We start from the raw sequence: 13,639 nt of genomic DNA on the forward strand, positions 1-13,639 counted from the left end.
ATAAATGGAGTATATAGATACTGACTGGGGAAATGTAGACCTGAAACACAAGTGTGAATGTAATTACAATACTACTTGCATAGTGCATAGGAGTTGCAAGCACTGCATGCCCTAAAGCCTGGCTCACTGCAACAGTACATGTACTTATACATCTGCAAACAGATCAACCAACCAAATCATTCTCCCTCAATATTTCCCAAATAGACACTGACTCACAGTGTGATTCTAGACAAATAACAGTATTTCTTATAAATAGAGTATATAGATACTGACTGGGGAAATGTAGGCCTGAAACACAAGTGTGATGGTGATTACACTACTACTTACATAGTGCATAACAGTTTCAAGAACTGCCTGTCCAAAAGCCTGGCTCACTGCAAGAGTACATGTACTTATATGTCTGCAAACACATCAACCAACCAAACCATTCTCTTTCAATTTTCCCAAATGGACACTGACTCACAGTGTGATTTTAGACAATTAACAGAATTTCTTATCAATGGAGTGTATAGATACTGACTGGAAAAATGTGGGCCGGGAACACAAGTGTAAAGATCGTTAGACTACTACTTGCATAGTGCATAGGAGTTTCAAGCAGTCCATACCCTAAAGCCTGGCTCACTGCAACAGTACATGTACTTATATATCTGCAAACAGTTCAACCAACCAAATCATTCTCTCTCAATTTTCCCAAATGGACACTGACTCACAGTGTGATTCTAGACAAATGACAGTATTTCTTATAAATAGAGTATATAGAAACTGACTGGGAAATGTAGGCCTGAAACACATGTGTGATGGTGATTACACTACTACTTGCATAGTGCATAACAGTTTCAAGAACTGCCTGCCCTAAAGCCTGACTCACTGCAACAGCAGATGTACTTATATGTCTGCAAACACATCAAACAACAAAATCATTCTCTGTCAATTTTCCCAAATGGACACTGACTCACAGTGTGATTCTAGACAAATAACAATAATTCTTATAAATGGAGAAGTAGGGTAGTACAGTGGTTTTTGGGTAGTATAAGGGGTTGTGCTGGGGTAGGTTTAAGGTTTAGGGTAGTGCAATGGTGTTTGGGTAGTATAGGTGGTTATGCTGGGATAGTGTTCTAAGGCAGTACAGTGGTGTTTGGGTAGTGTAAGAGGTTGTGCTGTGGTAGATTTAAGGTTTAGGGTAGTGCAATGGTGTTTGGGTAGTGTAGGGGGTCGCGCTGGGGGAAGTGTTCTAGGGTAGTGCAGTGGTGTTTATGTAGTGTACAGGGTCATGCTAGGGATAGTGTTTTAGGGTTTAAGGTAGTGCAGTGGTGTTTGTGTAGTGTAGGGGGTTGTGCTGGGGTAGTGTTTTAGGGTTTAGGGTAGTGCAGTGGAGAATGGCTAGTGTAGGTGGTCGTGCTGGAGGTAGATTAAGGGTTTAGGGTAGTGGAGTGGTGTTTGTGTAGTGTAGGGAATCGTACTGTGAGTAGTGTCACTGCAAGAGTACATGTACTTATATGTCTACAAACACATCTACCAACCAAAAAATTCTCTATCTATTTTCCCAAATGGACACTGACTCACAGTGTGATTTTAGATAAATAACAATATTTCTTATAAATGGAGAAGTAGGATAGTACTGTGGTGTTTGGGTAGTGTAGGAGGTCGTGCTGTGGTAGATTTAAAGTTTAGGGTAGCGCAATGGTGTTTGTGTAGTGTAGGGGGTCGTGCTGGGGTAGTGTTCTAGGGTAGTACAGTGGTGTTTATGTAGTGTACGGGGTCATGCTAGGGATAGTGTTTTAGGGTTTAAGGTAGTGTAGCGGTGTTTCGGTAGTGTAGGGGATTGTGCTGGGGTAGTGTTCTAGGAAAATACAGTGGTGTTTGGGTAGTGTAGGAGGTCGTGCTGGGGTTGATTTAAGGTTTAGAGTAGTACAATGATTTTTGAGTAGTGTAGGAGGTCGTGCTGGGGTAGTGTTTTAGGGTTTAAGGTAGTGCAGTGGTGAATGGGTAATGTAGGTGGTCGTGCTGGAGGTAGATTAAGGGTTTAGGGTAGTGCAGTGGTGTTTGTGTAGTGTGATGTATTCCTATAGGTCCTGAATCGATCCCCCTATTCCTGACCCTATTCTGGTTAGTAAACTAACAAGTTAACTAGTAATCAGCCCATGAGGCAGAAACTCCCCATGATGCAGATACCGTTATCTGACGCAGTCACACTACGGCACAGAAACGTGTTATCTGATTAGGTCATAACGCTTGCGATCTAATTAGACAAGCGATATTCCTCCAGCCCCTGATAAGGCATACGGAGTTCTCATAACAAATCAAACCTATGACAACCTGGGCAAAACCCTGCGGCCATTGTTTTGATTTCACCGAGAACTTCAGTAAAAGAATGTGCTAACGAGCAAGTCGTATGACATCCTTATTGACGTATCTATGTCCATCCTTACGTCAATCTCGGCACCTTAAAGGTATAAATATTACCGATATTGCCCTATGCAAACACACGCGTGGTGACGAGACGGAGCAGCCATACTTGCCGAAGCGAAGAGCAGAGCAGACCCCGCTGGCGCAGCCCCGCCTTCCTGACGCGCTGAGACGCGCTGCTTTCTCCTGCCGAGAATTCCAGCCCCAGCGTTTCTGGGCAGCCCTCGCAGGCAGCCTGGAATATCGAGACCAGAGAGAGAGATACCATCCCTCATTCATCCTAACTTCCAGGTACAGAACTGAATAACCCCTCACAGAGAATTCTTTAGTTATTCACTTGGCAAAAACAAACTTAACTTAAACTGTAACTTTCTATTCCCGCCCACGTATTAGGCTTAGGTCAGGTACACGGGGTAGGCGTATTTAGAAACACCAGTTGAGTACGTTTAGTCAAATGTATATGTGTATGTAATATATTTTATTCATTTTAAAACATCATATGGCTTAGAAACCATATCAAGTATGGAGTAGTGTGGCTCACTGGTTAGAGGCGGCAGACCCGAGAGCAGAGGACAGCCTGGGACCAGGGTTCGATTCCTGACGCGGCAGGTTTCTGGACCAGGGTCAGCGGACTCGATAATTCTCTCGCCTCGGTGCCCACTCTGATCAGCGATCACACTCGGCAACTCTGGGCACTAGCTTGCCTCATCTTCACTAACGGCCCCACCAGACCGCCGGGGATGCCTGGTCTCACCCTGGAGATACCCATTAAGGGACCATCTCTCAGGGAAGCCAGGAAGGGTTTCGCAGCGGTCGAAGCGCGGAGGTACCCCTTCGGGAGTGATTCCAGCGCTATATAAGCACATAATTAATTAATTAATTAATCAATGTTTTTACAGTATTATTTTATACTATTTCTTTTAATGTATGTACTTTACTTAACTATAAGTATTGCAATAATATCGATCCATTTCTCTTGTATGAGAAAAGAGACTGATCAATAAATAACACCTTTTTATTGAACACGCCCGTCTCTTCCTTTTCTCTACATTCTGATGAGACTAAGAATGCACGTACTGACTGAGTAAAATAAATTGCCTTTTGTTCACACGACTCTCGAGATATACTCTTCATTAGGGGAGAGCAAAGTTGTCATGTTCTATGGTTGTCAGAAACTAAATCCCTTCTTGTCTAACCAGGGGAGTTAATTCTTTCCTGAACATTCGAGAAAGTTTCTAGTGAACTCTGAGCTAAGCTGTCAAACCCAAAACTTTAAGTCTAGTATCGACAGTAGTAGACCTAGTTAATGTCTGGTCTAGGCCTTTACTATTGTAGGTATTATTCCAATGCGCAGAGCCTATTGGGATGATAGGAACTACACTACATGGCGCCCAACGCGTTTGGAAAGGGCGATAAAACTAACGTAAGACATTTAGAGTAGGGCCGTGGCTTGGGCGCCAGCTGTGATGGCGGCGTGAGCCCGGAGCTCCTTACAGGATCCCACATTTCTCCTGTAAAGCCCTGCACCGGCGCTGGCTCGACAGCCGGAAAGTTCGCCCCCCGCACCCGACACGGAGAGGCGAACGTTGCGGGAGAAGCGGAGGTCCGGCGGCGACGGGGGCAGCCTGCGCGGAGCTCCTGCGGGGCCGCGATCCAGCGCCTAAGATGGCGGCGGCCCCGAGGCTGCGGTGACGGAGGTCGGCGAAGCTGCCTGGCAGGGGTGCGGGAGTGGCAGCGGCCGGCGGACGCCCGGCGGGACGGCACCTGCAGGCGCAGGAGGGGCCGGCGACACCCGCGCTGGGGGAAGCGCTAGCAGGATTGACGACGGGAGGGCTGGTGGCCCCTCCCCCACTGCTGTGCAGGCCCACGAGGCGGGCGGCCCTTGGAGATTGGGGCTGCGGCTGGCGATTGCGGAGGGGAGGAGAGGTGGTCGTCCCGGAGGCTGCCGGGTGCCAGCGCAAGGCAGTGGACCCCTGAGTTGTGGTGGAGCAGTGGCCTGAAGGGCGGCCCCGGGGCCCGGGCTGTACCCGACCTTCGGCTGGAACTACGAGGTTGCTGGAGAAGCTGCGCACACGTGGTGGGGCGGCTCTCCTTAGCGATCGCCTACACGCACGGAGGGGACATCAGGGGCCGCTGTATCGGACCGCTGGGGGCTCTCCTGGGTCCAGCCCAGAGGGCTGTGTTGAGGGGTCCACGGAAGTGGCGAGCTCGAGGGCCCGCTCCTTGTCTCCGCTTTCGGGTCTCCAGTGTGAGCCGACAACGAGATACCGACTGGTGGAGGGCCATTCTCTGCCGCGGGGGCGCAGTGGGATGTGGCCCCGTGCTACTGTATAGCTGGAACCCGCGGGGGGCGCGGGGCTCTGCTGCTCCTGGGGACACACGTGGACACTGCTCCTTCTTTCTTTTCGGTGGTGCTTCCTTGCGCAGGACGTCCCCCGGTGGAGTGCAGCGCGCCTGCTCCAGGACACAGGCGCGGCCTGCGGATTGGGGGCTGCAGCGGTACAGTTCGACCCCCAGTGCTGTGTCGAACATTTGGGGGCTCTCTCTGATGGCAGACATGGATGGCGATATGGCGGCTGGAAGGGGCCAGAACGCGACGGCGGGGCCGAACGGGGCTGACGCCCGACAAGAATGCCCGGATACCACAGCACAGGAACGCAGGTTGAATGCTCGCCTGGATGGCATATTGGAGGCGATTACTGCGACCAAGGAGTCCCTGCACCAGGACATAGGGCAGGTGGCTACGGGGCTGGGACTCCTGAGGGCGGATCACGCCAAGCTGTCGGATAGGGTGAAAGACAATGAATCGCTTCTTCAGGAGCTTAAGCCTGCGGTGGTCACGGCGGAACATAAACTTTCTGATATCCTGGCCCGACTGGCGACGCTGGAGAAGAGAGCGGAGGACTCCGAAGGTCGCAACCGCCGGAACAACGTTAGGGTGGTGGGCCTGCCGGAAAAAATTGAAGGGGACGATGCTGTGCGGTACATGGAGGACTGGTTCCGATCCACGGTTGCTCCTGAAGGCTTGTCCCCGTTCTTTTCCGTGGAGAGGGCGCACAGGGTCCCATCTCGTCCTCCCATGCAGGGCCGTCCCCCCCGGCCAATGGTAGCCAGGCTTCTGCATTTCAGGGATAGGGACCTGTTGATACAGAGGGCGAGATCAGCGGGACCCTTCCAAGTGGACAATAGCCGAGTGACTATTTTCCCGGATTACACCCAGGAAGTTCAGCGGAATAGAGCGACCTTCCTTGCGGTCAAGAAAGAACTTAGAGAGGAGGGTATTCAATATTCACTGCTCTTTCCGGCCCGGCTGAGAGTGATACTGGATGAACAGACTCATTTTTTCCACACCCCTGATGAGGCCTGGTCATGGCTAGAAAGGTATAGGATGGGTACTGACCGCCAACACAAGGATGGGAAGGAGAAGAAGAGGCCGACACAGATCCGTAAGTCTCAGAGGATCCGCAAACGCGACAGGCTAAAGCAGGCGTTGAAGGAAGAAGCGCTAGCTGCGGAACGGAGAGGAGCGTTGGCTGCCACGGCGACTATCACGGGCTCGCTGCTCAGGGAGTTGGAGGAGGACTCGGAATCGGAAAGCGGGGGCCGCAAGTCGGGTGGAGAACTCTCCGAGGCGGACAGCTCTGTGGGACCATCGGCCACGCCGCAAACGGCGGATGGGCTGTTTAATGTGTAACTGTTGGGGTGCGCTGGAGTCTCTGCAGTGGTGAACATTTATCCAGTTGGCCAGCGTTTAGCAGGTACTCTGTTGCACTTTACATATGGGATCTTGGACATGGGGTGTGGGTTGCCCTGCCGCGGGTTGGTGCCGAGTTACCCCCCTATTGCCCTTACGGCTCCTGTGGCGGCTGCCACAGGTTAGTGAACTGTGTGTATTGTTGTGGGTTTGGATGGAGGCTGAAGCACCGTTGTTAGGTCCTGTCCTGGGGAGTGGGGTTGGGTAGTTTTTTGGGGTGTTGGGGGGGTGGGTGTGGCTGCAATGATGTGATGGGTTGGTTGATGCGGGGGGAGGGGAGGAGTGACAGCAGCAATGGGGTCGTCACCTGATGTGAAGTGCTTAACATGGAATGTTCGAGGTCTCAGAACAATGTCTAAGCGATACAAAGTGCATGCTTATTTAGTGAGGCGGGGTGTTCAAATTGCCATGCTACAGGAAACTCACTTAACCAAACTTGAATGTGATGCATTGCAGAAAAGGTGGCGGGGCCAAGTGTTTGGAACCTCTTACTCGGCGTTTGCGAGGGGGGTGCTGATATGGGTCAGGGCGGGGGTCCCATTCCAGGTCACGGATCGAGTGGTGGATCCCGGAGGTCGATATGTGGCAGTGAAAGGGAGGCTGCATGGTTCTGAGGTGGTGTTATGTAGTGTTTATGCTCCTAATGTTGACCAGGCCCGTTATTTTGATGTCCTGTCAGGCTCCTTGGCCCATTATCTGACATGTCCCATTATCCTGGGAGGGGACTTTAACTCTATCACAGATATAGTGTGGGATAGGTCCCACCCGCCGCTAGCGGAATCCCCGGTGCGGAAGCTATCGGAACGTAGAAGGGAATGGCAGGACAGGTGGGGATTGCTGGATGTGTGGAGGAGGCAGCATCCTACTGATAGGGATTATTCCTTTCATTCGGCACTGCACGATCTACATGTCAGAATTGACTCCATATTGTGTGACGCCCATATGGCGGCCATGGTGACCCATACTGAGTATCTAGCTAGGACCGTCTCGGACCATAACCCTCTGCTGGTGGCGGTCAGGTGGCAGAGGGTAAGAACTGAGATCCCTACCTGGAGGCTACGGCCGGACACTTTGGAGGACCAGGTGTTTGGGGAAACGATTGGACAGGGCTTAACGCTGTATTTTGAGGAGAATGAGGGCTCGACTGCAACGAGGTCGCTGGAGTGGGATGCAATGAAGGTGGTGGTGCGGGGTGTGTGCATGGGACGCTTCTCGAGTGTACGATCGTCCGTTCTGGCGGATTTGGGAAAAGCGGAATGTGTGTTGAGAGACATGGAGAGGATTAGGCCGGAAAGACCGGACTTGCAGGAACGACTGTTGGAAGCGAAGGAGGTGGTGGCAAGGGAAACGGAAAGGTTGAGATGTTATGATTATAAGCTATACCTCATAAAGGTCCATGCGGAGCGGGACAAGGTGGGCACGTTGTTGGCAAAGATTGCTGACCCGGTACCGAGGAGTGGCCCGATTCTGTGCATTAAAACCGAAACGGGGGAGGTGGTCCATTCACCGGAGGCCGTTTTACAGCGTTTTGAGCGGTATTACACGGGCCTTTATGATACTAGGTTGGCGGCGGGTCCCTCGGATATCAGTGATTATTTACACGGGGTACAGCTCCCGGTGTTAGACGAGGAGCCGGCGAAGGATCTGGGGGGTCCGATCACCCTGCTAGAAATCCGTGGGGCTATTAAACAGATGGCCAGGAACAAGACACCGGGGGTCGATGGGCTGCCTATTGAGTTTTATGCCAAATACGCGGATGTACTGGCGCCCAGATTGTTGGCGGTGTACTCGGAGGCGATGACACTGGGGCGCCTTCCCGTTTCCATGAGAGAGGCGCTGGTGATCCCGCTTCTGAAACCGGGTAAGGATGCACTGGAGGTGACGTCTTACAGGCCACTGTCCATGCTGACGGTAGACTACAAAATCTTGAGTCGTATACTGGCTACCCGACTGCTCCCGCATATGACCATGTTGGTGCACAGTGACCAGGCGGGGTTTATCCCTACCAGGAACACAGCCATCAACACGCGCAGGCTGATCGGTGTACTGCAGGATGCTTTGGGCTCGGACGGAGCGTCGGCTGTTCTGTCGGTGGATATTGAGAAAGCCTTTGACAGCCTTGAGTGGTGTTACCTGGATGCGGTGCTGGAGAAGTTCGGATTAGGTGAGGGGTTTGTGAGCTGGACGAAGATACTATATTCGTCGGCCACGGCCAGGGTGCGAGTGGGGCCGCTTATATCATCAGCTTATCCGGTGCGTAGAGGAACTAGACAGGGCTGCTCGCTCTCTCCCCTTCTGTTCGCCCTTGCGATGGAACCGCTGGCGGCACGGGCCAGGACGGGGGACTCCTTTCTTGGAATCTGCTGTGGTGGTAATACTCACCACATTTCATTATATGCCGACGACCTGTTGTTATACTTGGAGGACACGGAGTTGGCCTTGCGTGGAGCCATGAGACTGCTCTCCTCCTTTGGGGAACTCTCGGGGCTCAAAGTGAATTGGGGTAAGACCTGTGTTTTCCCGCTGAGAGCGGAGGCTCAGCGCCCTGCTCTTGCGGCGAACGTGGTATGGGAGGACAGGTGCTTTACATACCTGGGAGTCCGGATCTACCATGATACGGGGAGCCTGCTGGAGGGGAATGTGGGGCGGTGTATCAGAGGGTTGCGCGGCTGCATGTCCTTCTGGGCTACTCTACCTTTGTCGGTGCAGGGACGGGTAGCATTGTTGAAAATGGTGGCGCTCCCTCGACTGTTGTACTATTTCAGGACCTTGCCTATCTGGATCCCGCAGCGGGTTTTTCAGGAGCTGCGATCAATGTTTATTGGGTTCTTGTGGGGACAGGGTAGACGTAGGGTGGCGTTGCACACCATGACTCGGCCCAAACTTGAGGGAGGGCTGGCAGTGCCGGATTTTGAATTATATTATCTGGCAGCCCAGCTCCAGATTCTGACGCAGAATGTGGCTAGGGAGTTTAGGGGTCCTGACCGGGTCCGGGGGATGGGTATCCAGAGGCACGTCCTCTCCTATATTGTTATGCAGCAGCGGTTGGCATTGCGGGGGCTTACCTTGGAGGAAAAAACCGTCCGTCTCTGTTGGAACAGGAGCCTGAGGCGGGCGCGAGCGGTACGGCCGTATGCCCCGGAGATTCCCATTGGGATGTTGACGGCTCTACCGCATGGGGGCGATTGGTCACCGATAGCGGTGTGGGAAGAGCTGGGGCTACAAATGGTGGGAGATCTGTTTGTGGAGGGGGTGTTGGCCCCGTTTGCGGTGCTCCAGGAGCAGTTTGGTCTCCCGGATGGGGATTTTCTCATACACGCTGCGGTAACTACGGCAATACGGAAGCACTGGAAGGGGGGACTGACGGAACCGAGCACGACCATGGCCTGCCAATATGTGGTGATGGCCGCGGGTACAATCAAGGCGGTGACCTGTCTCCAATCACGGATGTTGAACGAAGGGCTGGAACCACTAACGGCGTTGAAAGCTACATGGGAGGACAGTGTGGGCAAGCCTATTCCGGATCCTGAGTGGGGCCACATTCTGGCTCGGACGTGGAAAGGTAGTAGGAATGCCAGGTTCCAACAAATACACTTCTTCCTTTTGCATAGGGCATATCTGACCCCGGGGAAACTCCGCCGGCACTTTAAGGTGCGGGACGCGGCATGCCCGAGATGCCTGGCCGGTGGGGTTGAACTGGACCACATGATGTGGGGTTGCCCAAAGTTGGGTACGTATTGGACTGAGGTGGGCGCCCTTCTAAATGCAGTTACGGATAGGGAGGTGGAATTCGACATGGCGGCTTGCCTCCTGCTGTGGTTTCCCCACACGGCCAAAACGAAAGTCACGAGCAAGTTCATTGATTTGGGACTAATGCTAGCGCAGAGGGAGATCACCTGGCGTTGGAAAACCAAGGAAGGCCCGGCTGTGGGACGCTGGACGAATGAGTTGTTGAAGTGGTCAAGGTGCGAGAGTGTGGTGAGAATGCGACAGGCCACGAAACTGGGGAAAGAGAAGGGCTTGGAGGCGGCTAGGGCTTGGGAAACGATTGTGCAAGCTTTGAGTGACCACTTAACGGTCGATACGGAGGAAAGACTCTCGGAGGCTGAGTTCCAGGGAACTGATAGCACGAACGTTTGATCAGTATTGACGACGCACTGTTATATCCAACGCACATCATAGCCACCCGCACTAGCAGCAGTTAGAGGGGGGGAGGGATAGAGGAGTACGTAGTCTGTCCTGTTAGAGCAGTGCAGCAGATGGGGCAGAGTATCCACCATGCGGATTGACTTGTTGCAATAGGGGCGGGTTAGACTCTGTGGATCTACTGCGCTGGGATGGTGTCAGAGTGGTGGGTACGTCTCCTCTAGGGAGCGATTGGGAAGGGGGGAGTTGTTGTTGAGGGTACAGAAAATGCGGAACCAGGATTGTGTTGTTGACCTACCGTCCCTGTGTGCCAGGCGGGGAGACCTCTCTTGCACACTGACTTAACGCCGCCCTGCCTCCGGGATGTGGGCTGATGGGCTGTGTACTACTGTTTTTCAAAGTGGTCTCTTGTGTGGGGACGGGCTGATGGTTGACATTCTCGATGTTTATCTGTAATTCTGCAATAAAAACATACTTTCAAAAAAAAAAAAAGACATTTAGAGTAACTCAGTCGTGCTTTCTCACTCAGACCCCTTTTCCCATAATACTCCAAAGACGTCTGGAGTGGGTGAAAGGTAATATCCGCCAGACCTCGCAGGAGGGAACTCCTATGTATGGTTCTTGGTATAGTCAACGTTGAAGGATACACAGTTCCAAAATATTGTGCATCTAATCTTTGTTTCCACAAGAAACCTGATCTGCAAACAAACAAAATAACCTTTTGGACAGTAAAATGTCAGACAATGAGGATGAAAGAGAGGCAGTTAGATTAGCAACTGAACTCGCAGCAGCTGACGCTACCATGCAGGCAGCAGACGAGGATATAATACTCATCCCGGTCATCAAAAGGAGATCTATAACTTTAAAACTTATAGAAAATGGACTGACACCTAGAGGTGGCACAGTCATATTCGTAATTGAGGCACACGAATATCGGCAGACAGAGGCATACTATTCATGGATACATTTTCCAGCAGCAAATGCTGTAACAAAGTACTTCCACTATTACAAAATAGAGGAACCTCCTGAAACGTACACTCCTTTAGAGGAGGTGGAAGTACCACTCAAATTTCAAGAGCACCTGCTCTTATTTGATGGCGCCCTAAAACATAACAATCACATCACCAGGCTCGGTCCTTTAGGTAGACCAGGAGCAACGTGGCCGGTCCTAGCCGGATACACACCACATCCAGACATCGAAGGGATGTCTGGAGCAGAGCTGTTAACACAGCTAAAACAATTAATAAAAATACATAGACAATTAGTCCAATATGTGATGCGGACTTCAACAATTCAGCCAGCGATTAAACTTCCACAGCTGACCCCTCACCAGGGGAACACAAATAAAATTACACCACAGAACATCCAGTCCTGTCTAGGGAAGGTACCGGCTAAACGGGAACAAATACCATTCTGGTTGGCACAGAAAATCACCCAAATAGAGGCGGTGTTTCCTGACACCACCCCATTAGAAAAACACAGGATTCTGACTATCTGTCTCCCAATGGGAATCGCACCACACATAGAGGACTGTGACACTTGGGGTACAGTCTTTGCTTCCATCTACACAAAAACGCACGGTGTTCCATCCATTTCGGTAATACCAGATGTGCTAAAACAAATTCAAGATGAATATGGTCCAGAACCCGCTTTAACTCTTGGTATGAAATTACTGAAAGACTTCAAGCAGGTCTCGGCTATACTATTAGCCAACATAAAAGGAGAAGCAGCAAACGTGGCGATCCGCCAGAGGTTAAAAGAGACAGATATAGCAGACCAACCAGCTGAAATAGCCAGAATCATAGAAAAATCCTATGAGGAACTAGGCAGAGATAGTTTAGGTGGGATACCAGTAAAACCACAACTGATTGAAAGTCCTGAAAAAATATTTTATAACAATAAATCTACATCACCAAAAAAGAACTGGGATGGAAACAAACAATCCAATCCTAAAGAAAAGAAATTCCAGTCCAGAGGAAGGTCTCCTAGGCGAAGAGAAAAATCTCCGAACCAGAGACACAGGTCACCACAAAGTGACCCCTCTGGGAATAGATATAACCTTAGAAATAGGGATAATATAAAAAGGCCTGATAGATATCAAGACATTGATACACGTCCCTCTCAATCTTTTCAGACTTCCTCGCAGAAATCGGAAAGAAGAGGACGATCAGAACAAACAGAAGAGCACGCCAAGTCCAAAGACAAGGAACCTGCTCAGCTAAAAAAGAAATTACAATTTCCAAAAAAGAAGGTAGCCAGTATCAAGGTAGTTAACAATGCCGAGAATACTGAGGACACAACTGAAAAACGGGGAATGGGCTCAGACAATGCTAGACAGCGCAGCAGAAGTGAGCATAGCTCGCAAAGTCCTTATGAATCATCTGGAGACAGTGGACACGAATGAATATCTTCAAGTGGAAACTGCGGACACCAGAGTTAGCAAACCTCACAAAATATACGAAATAACATTGCATATATCCAGCACAACCCGCCCACAAGAACACAACCGAACTAAAGACCCTGCAATGCATCCTCCTCAATGTCCGATCCCTCCACAAACACGCCACAGAAATCTGGGACCTCCTCGACAGCACAACCCCAGACGTAGCATTCTTCACCGAAACCTGGACCAACAGCACCTCGGGACCGGACATCGCCATCGCCATCCCCCAAGGATACAAGATCTCCAGGAAGGACCGCCCCATCCACCCAGGAGGAGGAATCGCCATCGTCCACAAATCCAGCCTCCGCCTGAGCACACTCCCTGACGAGTCCACAGAACTGATGGAACACCTTCACTTCAAGATACTGGCCAGCCCCACCGCCGCCCTCCGAGGAACCCTCATCTACTGACCCCCTGGACCCCGCGGACGCTTCGCCAACTCCATCACGGACATTATCTCCCCGCAGGCCATCGCATCCACCAACTACACCCTGCTGGGAGACCTCAACTTTCACCTCGACAATCAACTGGACCCCAACACCACATCCCTCCTGGACAACCTCCACAACATTGGACTCCGCCAGATCGTGACCGAGCCCACGCACTCAGCAGGACACACCCTCGACCCCCTCTTCACTACAGGAAACTCCATCACCTTCAGCCACACCACCGAACTCCCATGGACCGACCATCGTTGCGTCCACTTCACCTTCAGAACACCCACCATCCACAGACACCAGCACCTGCTTCCACAAAGAAACTGGACCAAAATCACCGATGACCAGCTCACCTCCTCACTCAACAACTCCACCCCAACCATCGCGGAAAACGATGACCCCAACACTGCAGCCCGAACCCTGCATAGATGGATCTCGGACAGCACCAACACC

The sequence above is a fragment of the Lissotriton helveticus genome, chromosome 3_2, assembly GCF_964261635.1.
Source record: "Lissotriton helveticus chromosome 3_2, aLisHel1.1, whole genome shotgun sequence".
NCBI classification, from domain to species: domain Eukaryota; kingdom Metazoa; phylum Chordata; class Amphibia; order Caudata; family Salamandridae; genus Lissotriton; species Lissotriton helveticus.